At 35.0% G+C, this 17,598-nt stretch overlaps 1 pseudogene; it reads left to right on the forward strand.

Moving 5' to 3' along the window:
• Nucleotides 1-5,365: 5,365 nt before the first annotated feature.
• LOC143552306 (AAA-ATPase At2g46620 pseudogene) lies at nt 5,366-7,167 on the forward strand (annotated as a pseudogene).
• Nucleotides 7,168-17,598: the final 10,431 nt, after the last annotated feature.

Raw genomic sequence — 17,598 nt, forward strand, 5'->3', positions numbered from 1 at the left:
CAGATCTTGTCCATACCTTGGCAGGTATAGTACAAAAGATCCTCCAGAAGCGTACGGATTGGCTCATTTGGGCGGGAGTATTCCCGCCTTGCTCATTCCTTCTTCAGGTGACATTACTGAATTATTGAGAGTTAGTGCCTTGTGCGTGTAGCCTTACTATTAGTGCGGGTAGCCTTCCCTGATGGCTTGTATCCGCAGCTGCGGGAACAGGCGGGGTACTTCACCATTGGGAGGCTTTTCCTGCGGGAACAGCTGGTCGTACTGCGCGTAAGGTCTTCATCTCTCTGAGCATGGTGGGTCCTGCGGAACCAGTTGGTCTTTGCGCAGACGTCCCTCTTCAAGGTGAGTCTTGCGGGTCCAACTGGGCTCTGCTGGGACCTACCTCTTCAGGTGGTGACCTTTTACAACATATAGTCTTATAGTTATAGTTTATCCACGTCTATACACTACCGTTCATACAAAAGTCAAACTCATTTAAAGGAAGAAGTTGAAGTTTAGGTTTACTTGTGTAATGGGGTATTATACAGGTAGATGACAGCTTTACATCATTTCCGAGGTATTATGGGGCGTTATAAAGGCATTAGCATTTCTATAATACAACTCACATATGTTTGAAGAGACAATATCTATTATACATGTTTTTTTACTAAAAAGATGATAATGTATCAGAAAATGCCCCTCAAGAGGAGAAAATAGCATTAATTAAGGCAAAATTACCATAACAAAAAGAAAAGGTTAACTATTTTTAGATCGGATGCAATTTTATAAAGAGCACATCTTACACCATGACATAACCTATTTCTATTCCAACTAAACGAAAAACAACTATCTATTTTCCGCTGTTTGTAAATGCGAATAAGTAACCCTAGTGAACGGTAAATAATTATATACTTTCCAAATCAATCAAATAGTATTTATAGATCAACACCAACTTAAGTTTGTTCCCTCTCCTAGATCCCGAGCAATCGTTTGTAGCATTAAACCATATTCAACATGTTGAGAGGTGTTAAAATACACTATAATAATATTGCTCTTAAATCTATATTTTTATGTGACCACGTGACTTGAATTTTAATCATTTGTAGAAAATCATGTCTATCACACAACAATGCCACGAGATAAAGACTCTTGGGTAAGGCTGAGGGGTGTGGGGGGCTCTAACGGGGGCGCGAGTGGGGGCTTCAGCCAATAATATTGTGACGTGTGGCAGAGAGAGAAACTGGATAAGATGGGTGTTGGAGCCCCCGCTGGAGCCCCTGGCCCTGGTGTGGAGGGGCGCGAGCAGGGGCTCCAGCGGATTTTTTTTTTTATTTTTTTATAAATATATTCAAAAAACTTATTATTAAAAAAACTCATAAATTATTAAAAAAAACACACATTAAAAAAAACATTAATATCTAAAAATAAAATAAAAATTAAAGTACTAAAAAAACATTATTCTTATTCTTCGGCTTGGTCTTCTTCGATCAACCTCTTTCGGATACGTTCCTTTTGCTTTTCCATCAGCATTTGATCGACCGGATTTAGGTTACTGAAGTCTCTTGTAAGGAAGTCCAAATCTCTCATTCGACTTTTTTCTTTTTTGTCATTAGAGACCACCTCCATGGTTTTGTTGAATTTATTGAGGGATTCAACAAGATCGACGATGTTTACGGCTCCCCCCTCAGCCGGTTTTTTCCCCTTGGCGTCCAGTCCCGATGGCCGCCTCCTCGGCGGTGAAGACGTTTCCTCCCCCGCAATGTTTAGGTCGAATCCAACGCGGCAATCCGACGTGGCAGAAGTGCTATACGCTCCAGACGAACTAGTTTTAGTCCGTTTCGGCCCTACTTCAGCATCATGGTCCGGCGCCACCAGCTCAACCCACTTGGAACACCTTTTCAACCTCTCCCACAACTTTACATCGTCCCACGTCTTCACCGTCCCATACCTCCGCAGACACTCCTGCTTCCACTCTTCGACAGTGAAATTGTAAACCGCCAAATCATCACTGCCACTTGGTCTCATACGACCGGCGTTCCTGTTGAAAAGATTAGTAAACAAGCCGACAAATTTTCTGATTTCGGACCACCGACCCGAAATCATATCGGCGTTTCGCTCTGTACTCCCAACGAGCGTATAGAACGTCTCCCTAACCTTTGTCCAAAAAACCTTGCTTTTTTGGTAGTCGGCTGCAAAATGAATAATTAAATTAGATTTCCAGTTAACTTTTTTAATTAACTTTTTTTTTTAAAATCATTATTAAAAACGTTAAAACAATTACCGCAACGCCGATCCTCAGAATTGACTATCCAAGCCCGACACAAGGCTTCCTTCTCATCCGATGACCACGGAGTGGTTTTCCGTTTCATCCTCGGAGTCGAAGCCGGTCCCGGCCCGTCCGTTGCAAGTTGTTTTTTTCGGTGGACGCGTCTTCTTGCTCCCGTAGCATCACCGTGTGATTCTTGTGTCTCCGGAACAACAAAGTTAGGAGACGGTTGTATGTTGGATTGTTGAAAGCCGGATGTTTCTTGCGACCCCGAAAAAAACATCGATTGGTCTGGTGACGACCATAAATCGTCGTAACTATAACCTGAATCTAGGTTTGGGTACCAATTTCCAGACATGTTTTAAAAAAAAGTTTGAAAGATTGGTTGATTTTGGGTTTATTTTTGAAGTTGTGGTAATTGTTTTATGTGATTTTGGGTGTGGTAATTGTTTTAGGTGATATTGGGTTTATATATAGGAAGAATAATTTTTTTTTTATTAAATTAAAGAGCCCAACGGCTCATTTGTGTACACTCCAACGGCTATGTCACGCACCCCAATGCTCCTTTACGCCACCTTTCTCCCGCGACCCACCTTGCGCCTGCTTTGAATTCCGCGCTCGCGCCCCTCTCGCGCCCCTTTCGCGCCCCGGTGGTGTGGTGCTCGCGTCTGGGGGCGCGAGCGGAGAGGCTCTCGCACCCCCGCTGAAGCCCCCACACCCCTCAGCCTAATTGATTTTTATTAACTTTTCTTTTATATTTATTGAGAACTGAGAAATTTGGAGGTCAAAACCATTATTGAGCACTAAAAACAAGAAAAACAATGATTTGTACTTGCAGGATGATGTACATTGTATAAAAATATTATTAAATATTCAAATTATTAAATATTATTAAAAATATTATTAAATATTCAAATTCACATAATAAATAAAATATATAAGGCTGAGGGGTGTGGGGGGCGCGAGAGGGGGCGTGAGTGGGGGCGCCATCCAATAATATTGTGACGTGTGGCAGAGAGAGAAACTTGATAAGATGGGTATTGGTAGTGGTGATAGCGCCCCGGGGCATGGTGTGGAGGGGCGCGAGAGGGGGGCGCGAGCGGTTGTAGTATGTGAGAATGGTTGTGTTTGATATGTATTGTGATATATGTATTGTGATATATATAGATGATTTTGTTAAAAAAAAAAAAATATTTTTATTCATTATTAAAGCCTTCCAACGGCTCTTTCCCATTTCCCACAGCCACTCACGCGCGCGAGCCTCCTGGCGCCTGCCTCGTTTTCCGCTCTCGCGCCCCTCTCGCGCCCCTCTCGCGCCCCGGTGGTGTGGCTCTCGCGCCCCGGGGCGCTATCGAAGTCCCTCACGCGCCCTGACTAGCGCTCCGCACCCCTCAGCCTAAATGAGTTGTAGCTTAAAGTATCCGATAACCCGAATATATAGTAAAATGATGAATGCAACCTTAAGCGTCCTCCATGACCGGTGTATTTATTTAGGTGTGTTTATACAAAAATATGAGAGTAAGTCAAATCATTATCTCCCATTAAGATAATGGTTTTAGTTAACATGAGGGCAAAAACCATAAAAAAATTAAATACCTAAGTTAAATTTTGAGTTGAAAGCGCTACGTGCTTTCCAATGTTGTGATAGAAAGTCTAAGCTTACAATGGAGACATATGTTCAATTAGGAATGGCAACGGGGCGGGTTTGGGGCGGGTTTTGCTTAACCCGAACCCGAACCCGAAACCAAAAACCATCCCCGTACCCGCCTCATTACCCGTCGGGTTTAATTCGGGGATTCCCCGTTTGGTTTTTTGTACCCCCCCGACCCGCCCCGTCCCCGAACCCGAAAACCCGAAACCGATCCGACCCGACCCGAAATTGACTATTCTGGGTAATTTTGACCAAAACCTTAGTAATATGCTTATGAAGTCTATGGTCAACTGTTCAAGAATCCATCACAAAACTTACATATTGATTATGTAGCAGCGGCAACAACCAGTGGTGGATGTGCGGTATCGGTGCTAGCTGGTGCGATGGCGGGTGGAGGCGGCGACACAAGGTGGTGTGGAGGCAGTGACGCAAGGTGGTGTGGGCGTGTGGCGGTGCTTGGATTGCGGCGGTGCAAGTTATCGCTTCACCATTGGTGTTGGATTTGGTTGACCTCAAGCTATTTTAGTCAAAATTAACATGTAAGAATTAAGATGTCTGGATGTAGGTTTTTAATATATATATATATATATATATATATATATATATATATATATATATATATTATTTATATTTATATTTATATATTATATCGGGGCGGGTCGGGGCGGGGGTACCCGAACCCGAACCCGAACCCGAAACAATCCCCGAAACAATCTCCGAAACCCGACCCGAAACCGAAAAAACAAAACCCGACCCGACCCGAAATAAGCCGGTTTTCGGGTTTCCCCGTCGGATTCGGGGATTTTTGCCATCCCTATGTTCAATCATCACATACAACACTTTTAGAGAAAGGCGGGATGAGTGGCTTAATGAAAGAAAATTTGAGAGTTTTGTAATATTCAGTTCGATTATGAGGATGTTTGGGTTTCACCACCAATGAACCTCCGAGTGGGCGAGTTTCTCCAAAATTGAAGATAACTTAAAGACGATTAAGGGTTTATATGGCTGGGTTGGGCCAACTATGGTGACCATTTACCATTGGTCCCCCCGTACTAGAGACGCACAAATTGGTTTTAAATTCAAAACTGGTTCGAGCTGGTCAACAAAAGTTAAAACCGGTTTTTGATCGATCTCGGTTCGGGTTTTGGTTAGTTTCGGATCGGTTAACTGGCTTTCGTGAAAAAAATTATAAATCGGTTCCTAACATGCGGTTTCAGTCGGTTCTAACTTAAAAAAAATAAATAAAAATAATAAAAATAGTTTATTATATTAAATTATCTGAACTACCCCTTAAATTGGACTTTTGCTTACGTGTTTAATTTAATTTCTATTTTAACTCGTACTTTACGCGGATGCTACCGACTTATTCTCCAAACTTCTTTCTCATTTCCAACTTCTATTCCTCTCTCCATAAATATCTCCGGCCACCGTCCACCACCAATCTATCCCAAAACATTCAACCATCTGAAAATCAAAATATCTAATAACCCACACCCACAAATGATAACAAACTCATAACCCATACACCCTGTAACAAAATTCCCAAACCCCATCATTCCTATGGGGTTTTTCCTCTTACTATCCATCACTCTTTGTTTACTCGTCTCCGTCCGGTTATTCTTATACCGGACGACGTTAATCCATCGTTTGAAAAACTTAACCCACTGGGTTGAAGACCGTGTTCACGTCCATCAAACGCTTAAAGTCCCCGAACTCGACGAAAACGGCCAAGATAATATGTTTTACCTTAAAGTGTATCAGTACCTGACAACTCTTCCAACAATTGAAGAATCCAACAACACAAACCTAATATCCGGACCAAAACTAAACGAAATTGTTCTCTGTCTGGACGACAACCAGACTGTTTCGGACACGTTCCTGGGTGCCAGAGTCTCGTGGACGAACAAAGTTGCGGTTGTTCAGCAACATGCTTATCAGAAAACCCTAATATTGACATTGAAAAAGAAGGATAGACAGAGGATTTTGCAGTCTTACATCCAGCACATATACAGAGCAGCATCTGAAGAGAAAGAGCTAAAGATTTATACCAACACAACTTCCGCTGTTGCGGACACCCACCGAACCATCCACAGGTGGAGGTCCGTTAGGTTATCGCATCCATCGACTTTCGACACGATTGTGATGGATTCAGATCTTAAGCGGAAAGTTATATCCGACCTAGACTTGTTTTTTAAATCGAAACAGTATTATCATAAACTAGGTCGTGTTTGGAAACGGAGTTATTTGTTATACGGACCGTCCGGTACTGGGAAATCGAGCTTTATAGCTGCGATGGCGAAACACCTCAACTACGATATTTATGAGATTGATTTAACGAAAGTGGTGGATGATTCGGATTTAAAAACGCTTTTGTTACAGACTAGGCGGAGATCGGTTATTGTAGTTGAAGATTTGGATCGATTCGTGACATCGAATTTGAATTTGATAAATTCGAATAAAGTTAATATAACAATAATAGGTTTACTGAATTTCATGGATGGAATACTGAACTCGTGTTGTGGTGATGAGAAACTGTTGGTTTTCACAATGAATAACAAGGATAAAATCGCAGGGGATTCGTCGTTGAATTCGATTCTACGCCCCGGTAGAATCGACGTGCACATACATTTTCCGTTGTGTGATTTTAATTCGTTCAAAACACTAGCGAACAATTGCTTAGGCTTGAAGGAACACAAGTTGTTCGCTCAAGTGGAAGAGATTTTACATAGCGGATCGACTATGAGTCCGGCTGAGATGAGTGAAATCATGATTTCGAACCGTGGGTCGCCCGGCCGGGCGCTGAAGTCTGTTATAACGGCGTTACAGAGTAATAGTAACGCCGTTATAACAGAGGATTCGACGTCACAAGCGGAAACAGTGTATTTGATGGATGGTAGCTGTAGTGTGCCTGTTGTGAAAAAGATTCCACAACAGATTCAGAAGTTGTACGGTTTACTGAGGATGAAAAGTAGTCGAAAGATTGGACCGTCCGATCAGGAGTCGGTGTCGAATGAACGGACGAGATGACGATGATAATGATTAGTGTAGTTTTCATATGGTCCCGTTTTCATTTTGTTTTTTGGTTAGGTGTTTAAAATTATTTGTGAATTTTGAATTGTTTTAATTTTGTTTGGTATCATGGTATGTGAATGTAACAAGCACCCAAAACTATATGGTTCTACAATTGTTATATATTTTTGGGTGCTAATGGCATTGAAATGAATATCTTTTGTATATGATGTGATTCAATGTTTTGAAAATTAGTTAATATTGGTTTAAATTGGATGTTGGACAAGTGGTTGGTACGTTTTTAGCCTAGTAAATTAGATGAACGGTTTGTAATTTGAGCCATTGGTATTACTAGTTTATACTGTCATACTAGTTTACTTAATATTAAAAGTTAATATTAAAAGTTTTAAGCTAGTGGTAATTTTTATACATCGATTAGATCAGCTATAATCTAACGGTCTTTTCTATACATGGAATTATAGGTTTAACTATCTGGTAAAAACCGGTTGTACAAATTCTTAGTCAACCCAGGAAGGTTCATAATTCGGTATTTTAGTGCACTGATGTGATTCGATTAAAATAGGTACTCAATGTTGAAATATATTCTACATTAAATGTATTTGTGTTACCATGTTTGGTATATAGAATAGATACCCACCAGTTGGATTCATATGATATGTATGCTTAGAGAATAATAAAATAGAACAATAAATTATAATACCATAAGGTTTATGTGGAAAGCTATTTGATTCTTTCGTAAGAAAGATATTGTGTTGAAGATCTGATTGATGATATCTTACAAAGAATGTATTCTTATGTTTATTCTTTTAGTAGGTGTGTTAAAGATTTTAACTAGCTTTTTTTATTTTTGTCACCACCTTTTATATAATCGGCACATAGATTTAAATTCAACTTTTCTTTAAAAATATGTAATAAAGTTTTGAATTAAAACAATGAAAAGGCTAATGGGTTTGTAGTTGGACAAACAATGAAAAGGGCTTAAACGAAGAAGGTGGAGAAACATGCTAAAACCTGCGAAGAGAACCAACATGTTTTTGTCCCTCTGGCTTTCGATACCTTTGGTTCCTTGGCACCGGAAGCTATCCGTTTTCTAACTAGGGTCCAACGGGTTGTGCATAGCAATGTGTCGACTCCAAAGGGGCAGGGATATGTCTTTAGCATGTTAGGGTTTGCAATTCAGAAAGGGGTGGCGGCGCAGCTTGTTGCCCGCCTACCTGCAATGTTGATGTAATATCTATGTTTCTATATAATATATGATAATCTAAATACAAGATTAAAACAAAGTTTATAGAAAAAGTTGGATTGACTAAAAAACAAATACACACAATGCAATACAAATTTGAAAGTTTTGGTATAGAGCCATTATTGGAGTAGGTTTGATTCTGGCAACTTTACAAGACAGTCATGAATGATAAATACTCAAGACAATGATGACTGACCAGATGGAGATGGTAGGTAGGTATGCCCAACCACAAACTAAATACTAAATAATAATAATAATAATAATAGTGTACATCTTCAACATCATTGCAAAAGAGTAAAGGTTACATCATTTGAATTTTTCAAATTTTATTACTCTTTGAATTTTTAATAGGAAGAACCTTTGTTAAGTCTTAACTCCCTCTCAAGTAAACAAGAATACAAATGACCAAGTTGTTTTTAAGGTTTTGTTAGGCTGAGGGGTGTGGAGCGCGAGAGGGGGCGCGTGAGCCCATCCGCTCGCGCCCCGGGGCGCGAGCACCACACCACCGAGGCGCGAGAGGGGCGCGAAAGGGGCGTGAGCACGCAGACCAAGGCGGGCGCAAGGCCAGTCACGGCTGAAAATGGGCGTAAAGTTGGCTTGGGAATGCGTGCAGAGCCGTTGGGGCTTAGAAATAGAGCCGTTGGCTCTTTAAGTTTATTAAAAAAATAAAATTTTTCCGGCAAGTGTATCTATTTGTTTGAGATATATATATAGTTGTTTTGTTTTTGTTTAGAAAGAAGAAGTGTTGGGAAGAAAAATAAACCTAGGATTCATAAAGAGAGATATATAGGAAGATGGTGGTTATAGAGAGATAGATACATATATATATATATATGTGTGTATCTATCTATGAAAGAAAGAAAGAAAGTGTAGAATAGATTGAGATAGAGTGGGGTTGAGTTATGGGTTATCAGCAGCTTCTCTTGATCACTAGATCTTGTCTAAAATTCTCTGCCAAATTATATATGCACCTACCTTCTCTCTCTATATATATGTATGTATCATATCATATCATATCATACATGTGTGTGTGGTTTGGGTTAATGTGTTTTTTTAATTAATGTGTGTTTTTTTAAATAATTTATGAGTTTTTTTAATAATACGTTTTTTTAATACATTTATAAAAAAATAAAAAAAAACCGCTCGCGCCCCCTCTCGCGCCCCTCCACACCAGGGCCAGGGGCGCGAGCACCACAACCAACACCCATCTTTTCAAGTTTCTCTCTCTGCCACACGTCACAATATTATTGGCTGGAGCCCCCACTCGCGCCCCCTCTCGCGCCCCCCACACCCCTCAGCCTTAGTAGTTACAATTGGCCCAAGTGGATGATACAAATATACAATAATCGAAATCTAGATATTGAATATTTCATATCCCATGCCTAGGACCGGTTTAGTCTCTAGCAAGACGTTCCCCATAAAACGTCATGAGTTCTTATCGGCTCACTTTGTATGGTAGTTGAGCTAAATGAGCAATAACTAGATTAGATATCATGAGGTTTGTCAAACCAGTTTGACATCGTAAGCTGATTTCATCTTTGGACTCAATGTTAGGGTTTTCGAAACCTTTATAAACGCATCACTGTCACGTCGGCTGTCACATCATATTTTCAATCATTTTTCAATAATTCTTCAAAACAAACGTGCCATATCATACTACATTTATCTCAAACACAAAAAATTAATATATACACATACATGACCATTGTAAGGGCCAGGTTCCACCACATTGTCGTTCGTTTCCATCTTAAAATCCTAACATCTCTTAATTCAAATGTCGCTAGAAGACTTCTCCAATGCGGGCGTTTGGCTACGTAGGGTGTCCACATGCCTTAAGGCGTAAACTAACTATATCAACAATGTGGTTGTGTATAGGGGATAACAACTCCTCCAAAAAGCAAAGAAAAAGTATGCCCAATTATACATGTTTTGTTATTACATCAATTTTTATAATTTCTTATGCCATGAATGCTATACTAACTCATTTCCTTTGTTGGACCAGTGCCAAAAAGTTATTGACAAGTACAGAACTACTGAAGAAGTGTATATTTGTAGCTAGTTTGAGGCTTGTGTATTACACGGGTAATTATTGAAAATTTTAAATTTTGACCATTAAGTGAAATACAGTCAAAAAATTAATCATATATTATTAATACAATTACAATTAAATTAAAATTACAGAAATTACATAACTAATATTACACGTATATGTTACATATAGGTAAAAACTTCCTTTTACACTACATTTGTGATTGTATTAGCAAGTATACATTTTTTTTATCAAAAATCAAAATCTTTAGTTCATGTATGCTTGCAACTCTTAATAAAGTAACATATTTATCTGCTTATAACTCTTAATATAACCATATATGGTTGTCCGTGTGACAAATTTAAAAGGTTCTCTGAGTACATATAACTCTAGATAAATGATAACATATATCCATGATACTAATAAAAAAATTGATACACATAAAATATCATAGCTTTTAATCAATTAATATGGTGTCATTTGAGAACATCTGCTTACGCTTATAAAAAAACACGATTATCCCAAAAACTATATACCTGAACTTTGATGATATAATCATTCTTAGGGGGTGTTTGGGATTGCTTATTGAAATAGCTTATGACTTTTTGGAGAGACAAAATGTCTAAAATGCCCCTCCAAAAACACCTAAAAGCACCAAGCTTGGAGGGGCATTTTGGACATTTTGCCTCTCCAAAAAGCCATAAGCTATTTCAAGAAGCAATCCCAAACATGCCTTTAGTATCTTTACAATTTAAAATTGATTGATTATGATAAATTTGTTGTTATTAATATTCTGTGTATGACAAATTTTTAATTGACTTTATATTTTACAATTAAAAATTGTATAATCAACCAACATAACAACTGAAAATTTAAATATAACAAAATGATTTGTTTATTTCATATGAATGTAATTGCCAGGAAAATAAAAAATACATGTTTTTTAATTGCCAAAAACCATATACCTGAATTTTGATGATACAATTATCATTAATATCTTTACAATTTGAAATTTATTGATCATGATAAATTTATTGCCATTAATATTCTGTGTATGACACATTTTTAATTGACTTTATATTTTATAATTAAAAATTGTATAATCAAGCAACATAACAATCGGAAACTTAAATATAACAAAATGATTTGTTTATTTCATATGAATGTAATTGCCAGGAACATGAAAAATACATATTAACATTAAAACCATGTTCAAATAATAGTGATTATTCTGAGTTAGAAGAATATTAGAAGATTTAAAGTTGCATAAAGTGATGGTAGTGATTCTTACTTATAATCGTTGAAAGTAGGGTTGTCACTTTTACTTATAACATGAAACCCAACCCAAGAAAAACCCGTACCTGAACCCAAACTAACCTGACCCGAGAAACTCGAACCCAATAAAATACTAACCCGAACCTGAACCGAAGTAATTCGGGTTGGTTCTTGGGTCCGAATTCTAGGTTTCGGGTCAACTCGAAAATTTTTAGTTTTAAAATCATATGTATTTTTAGGTATCAAAGGCTAAGCCTTAGTCATTGACGTTATCAGGATTTAGTCAAAGTCGATTGTTTCCACATATTATGAATCGAATGTTTATTGTTTATTATTTTGAATATAAACCATAATAAGCACTTTAATTAAAACTTCAAAATTCACTAATCGTCTCTTGTCAATACATATGGAGATTACTTATTATATGTAGTAATGGATTTAGTTGGAATAAACCTAATTTTAATGTCATATATTGAAATGACTTAAAAGTTGGCATATATGAAAATTGGTTGAAAAAGATAAGGAAAGCTATGATATTGACAAGTAGCAAAAATGGTAGTCTTTTATTAGATAGATAGATAACACATACCCGAAAAATAAGTTAAGCAGATTAAAATTAATTTTAGATATTGATTAAAATTAAGTGATGACATTTATAATTTAAAGTCACTTAAAAAAAAGTATATTGAAAGTCACTTAAAAGGATATGAGGTTTGAATAACAAATAAAATGGGTGGGTAATGACCCATGTAGTATCCATATTTAAGAAAATGGGTTAAAAAATATGAGAATGGATGAGAGTGTGACAAGTGACATATAGTAATAGTTATTTATTAAAATAGTAAGATTTAAAGAAAGCTGTTTATATTTTAGTTCACAAGTAAAGTTTGATTATTTTGCAGTCCAAACTAATCTAGTTTGTTTTATTAGCATAGCATTCGATTAATACAAAGAAGTTGTTCACATATTTAGTTTATAAAAGGAAGTTGCTTGGATATTTTTTAGTTTAATTCATTTTAGTTTATTCGATTAGTCTAAATAAGTATAAGTTATACATATCTTCATTTATAGAACAAGTCGTTGGTATCATATTTAACTTTAGCTCATCTTTCTACACATAATAATCTATTGAAAGAGTTAATGTTGCAAATATCTTTAATAAAACTATAAAGAATTTCATTTTTCACCTCATGTTTTTTTTATCACTTTTAGTGATACCTATTCACTTAAGAGTTAAAGAGTTAAGAAGGGTCTACGAAAAAAAACATAAATGTAGTGCGCACAACATTAGAGTTGTTCATGAGAAAGTCGAGATGAGCTAAACCAAAAGTTTGTCCCAAATCATGTTCTCGATAATACAAGTTAATATATTTAAGGCGTAGAATACGAAATCAAACGTCCATTTTTTGCAGAGTGTAACCTTCGTTGTTCAAACAAAAAAATAGTTACATTCCTTTGATACATATAATAGAATAAATCATCCTTAATGGCTTAAAGCATATATACAAAACTCTCAAAAAAAAAAACAAATTATAAATAAAAGACTTATTCATTCAAAGACAAAAACTTAATTGCCGGCAGTGTGGAAACAATGTCATCTCATTTACACCGAAGTTGATATACAAAGTCTGTCATCTCTCAACAAAAATATATTAAACAAATATTGTATCCTCGTGACGTCATAAACCCAATTTGTGGTTTGAACTTGATAATAAACAAATTAATATTCAAAGTCAATAGTTGATATATATAACTTCAAGATATTAAAGTCAATCGTCAAGTCAATAGTTGATATATACGTCACGTTTAAGATGAACTATATTTTATTATATGTGAAATAAATGTATATTATAAAGTTGATTTTATCTTTAGTGTAAAAACTTAAAATTGTTATTAATGATTGTTTATTAATTAATCGACACTAACAAAAGAAAACCTCATACAAAAATTAAGAACATCTACAAAGTTACCAAGGGGTGACTAAACGACAACTTCAATGGTCATATGTGTGTTCGACTCACCCATGTCTGAAAACATGTCAACATATATTTTAAAGAAAAATTGGATTTTAATAATCCCAACTTAATGCAGTTGGCTGATAATAATCTCAATTTTGAAAGTAGCTGTCACTGGTCCCAACTTTCACACTATTTATTTTCATTGGACCTCCGTTAAAAAAAACTTAACGATGTTATGTTTTTTTTCCAAATTTCAAACTGTTATTTTAGGGCTTTTGATCGGAATGAGAATACGAGTCGATTGATGTAAAACTTAACTCGAAACGACGCTTCAAACAGCTTGAATTTTGTTAATTAAAAGTTTAAACACTGAAATTGAAGCTTCCTTTAATCGTTTGGACCACTGTTTGGAAGTAAGTTTTACATCAATCGACTCGTATTCTCATTCCGATCAAAAGCCCTAAAATATCAGTTTGAAATTTGGAAAAAAACATAACGTCGTTAAGTTTTTTTTAACGGAGGTCCAATGAAAATAAATAGTGTGAAAGTTGAGACCAGTGACAGCTACTTTCAAAGTTGGGATTATTATCAGCCAACAGCATTAAGTTGAGATTATTAAAATCCAATTTTCCTATTTTAAATGTAAAAATTTAACAAATAAAAACCAGTTATGCTCTTTCTTTTTAATTAAAAATTACAACTTTAGGTAAGATTTTATTATTATTTAAAAAGATTATATAGTATGTCGGGTTGTTTAGTTAGTATAACATGTATTCACGTGAAAGAAAATTGTGAAATGGAATGATGGAAGTACACCAAAACAATCCAACATAATATATTTTCATAAAACATTGTTTTAAAAATAATAGAATATTACTTCGGATTATAATTTTTTTAAGGTATATTGGTTTTTATCAGTCTCAATTATCGTCTTTTGGTCGCTCCTAATCCCAACTAACGAATTGGATGCTGACGGTCCCAACTTTTAACGTAGTTCTTCCCAATGGTCTGCGACTAACAAAATATTAACGTCGTTAGTTGCAAGTCGCCGGAAAAGTCACATTTTTTCCCGGAAAACACCACATTAACACCGCCACCACCACCAATTAACTCACCACCAACCGATTCCGCGATGGTTCTAGGTTACCATTGACCTCAATAATTGGGGCTTTTACTAGAAAAATATGCTTAAAGGTTTGATACAAAGTTACAAAGATGTTTGGGACAAAAATGTTGAGTTTTTAGGGAAAAAATGTGAATTTTCTGGCCAAAAACGTTTTTACGGCTGCCTACAACTACCGACGTTAGAATTCTATTAGTCGCGGACCATTGGAAACAAATACGTTAAAAGTTGGGTCCGTCAGGAGCCAATTCGTTAGTTGTGACCGGCATCGATCAAAAGACAATAGTTGGGATTAATAAAAACAAATTTTTTTAACATATAAGGTTGTGCCCTGATTTGTAAAAAAAAAAGATTTTAGTTCTTAATTAGTTTAAGTAATATTTATACGTGAAGCAGTGCAAAGGTAGTTAGGTATTATTAGTTAGCTTTGGGTGTTTCGATTTTAATATTTCCGGTTTCATCTCAAAACATATAATACGGGTTATTGATTTGTATGTTTTGGGCATTAAAAATACAAATTTAGGTTGGACCAAAGATGTATTTGACGGTCGTTTTAGGCTTTCATAATTGTAATTTGATTTTTCAATTTGTTATTCAAAACAATTTCAATGGTGGACCGAAGGACAATTATCATGGACCGATGACCCTTAATAACATTCAAACAAACATAAGAACTTTAAACATTCCAATCAATATTTCAATTTCCGAGAAGAATTAGAAAAACATATTCACGAAAAATGTCTTTGTTATGCAAATTTCCAATTCAATAATAATAATAATATTATTATTATTATATGAATCAAATAAAAATGATTTTTATCATGAGAAGTATATAAACAAAAACAAGTGAACAACTAAAGTAATTATGTTAACATAATTATTGTAGTTCAAAACTGTAATTAAACTAGTTATTTGTATATTTAGTAAGTTAATTATATTTATACCGGATCTCACTCAATAATAATAATAGTTTTCATTTAAGGCTATAATTAAAATGAATGGGTATCCAAAAATCCTACTATATATTAAAACAAATGAGTTTGCTGCCACATGGCCCTTGCCTATTAGACGATTTCCTATCCTTCCAAAAATATCCTCCACTTCTCTATTTTTCTTATAATTTAAATAAATCAAAAAGAAATTATATTCCTAATACTTAAAATAGTTAATGTATTTATTTAATTCAATATTCAATATATTCAATATTTAATATATTTCCGGTTTTTAGGTTTCAATCCTTTCCACTCTATTACACCCTTTCTTCATACTCAACCTTACCTAATCAACAAAATCAACCATCGGCTATTATTTCTCAGTTCAATCGGACAATGATAATTCTGCATCTCAATCGGACAATGATAATTCTTCATCTCAATCGGACAATGATAGTTCTGCATCCGACATATTCAATTTACACCGTCTTCCGTCTAAATAAGAGCGATTGTGGACAATGATAATACTTCATCTCAATAGGACAATGATAGTTCAATCGGACGATTCTTCATCTCAATCGGACAATGATAGATCCATGTCGATTGTTAATCAGATCTTCTGAGACGGTTGCCCTGCCGTCAATCGATGTTTTTTTTCCGGTTAGTATATTATATTGTTAGGATACTATGTTTAATTAACCTAGGTTAGTATTTTATATTATTCGTTAAGGTATGTGTAATTTACCTAGGTTAGTATTGTATATTGTTAATCTTAATCGTTAATGTTACTTGATATTTATAATTTATAATTCCTATGTTTCCTATGGTTATTAGTTAACTTATACTTCATTATATGTGTCATTGCAGATTTCAATTTCAATTACATAATATTTCATTGTTAAATTTTTAATGTATCATTGTTTCTAATTTTTAATTTTGGTATTTGTTAAATTTTTAATGTGTAATTGATTCCAAATTACAATGATATTATTTTGATTTGTATTGATTCGTATCATTAATAATACCTAACAACTTTTCAAATTCGAAATTTGAATTCGTAGTCAACTTAATTTCTAATTTTGTAAACATGAATTATATCAGGTATGACTTATGAGTTATTATGATTTGGTTATAAATAAATCCCTAATTACATTCTGCAAATTTACTATATTTATTAATCGGTTATAATATCGGTTATTATACAAATACAAATACAAATCTCTAATACATTCTTTACTTTTACTATATTTAGTAGTAGCAAAATAGTAGTACCAAAATAAGTTGATATCAATACTAATTATGAAATCCCTGATTGTATTCCCTAAATTAACTGTATTTAGACCTTTCCTTTTTTTTAACAATTCAAACTTTGTAACAAATACTGTTTATCAATATTTACTATCACCAGAAAAAAGATATTCACACACTTCTCACTTACTTAGTCTTCGTTTCATATTTTTATCATTGTCAAGGTTTTTCATTTTCTTTCATACGCATAAATATTTCTTTTCACTCATCTAAATGTTATTTACTGATTCTTGAATCTTTGCTTAAATTTTTTATTTGTTACACAGCAACATGGAAGCATCAAACATTACCTTGTTCAACGGTTTGGATGTTTCGAACAACGATTGAAAAGTTAATGGAAGATTTAATAAGACATATCTCAAAAGGTAGGTTATACAAAGTAAAGTTATTTAACTAAAAGAAGGCCAATCATGACATCATAATTATCGTTTACAAAATTTGCGGTCTTTTTTTTTTTCTAATTTTTTTCATGTCGGAGGACTATTTTAAAGAACGAACACGAGCGAACATAACACAGGCTTCATTCTTTCTGTTCGGTAAGGTCGTGTTTGTTCATTTATGTTGGTGAACGTCTAGTAACACGTTCGTTCTTTAATGTGTATTCATTTGTTTATGTTCTTTCAGTAAAGGCTTTTTATATTTTGATTATTTGTATTTTTTAATTTATTATCCAAGCGTTTAAACTTACAAGAACTTAGACCATTCACAGACACAAAGTTTCGTTAAGTTACATATTCCAAGTTATGTCTTTGGTAGGTAATGCTTTTTCTATACTGAGTTTTAAGAACTAATTTGTTTTATTGC

This window comes from Bidens hawaiensis, unplaced genomic scaffold (assembly GCF_021521415.1).
Source record: "Bidens hawaiensis isolate Kalapana, Puna unplaced genomic scaffold, B.hawaiensis_p1.1 tig00016838_1, whole genome shotgun sequence".
In the NCBI taxonomy this organism is placed as follows: domain Eukaryota; kingdom Viridiplantae; phylum Streptophyta; class Magnoliopsida; order Asterales; family Asteraceae; genus Bidens; species Bidens hawaiensis.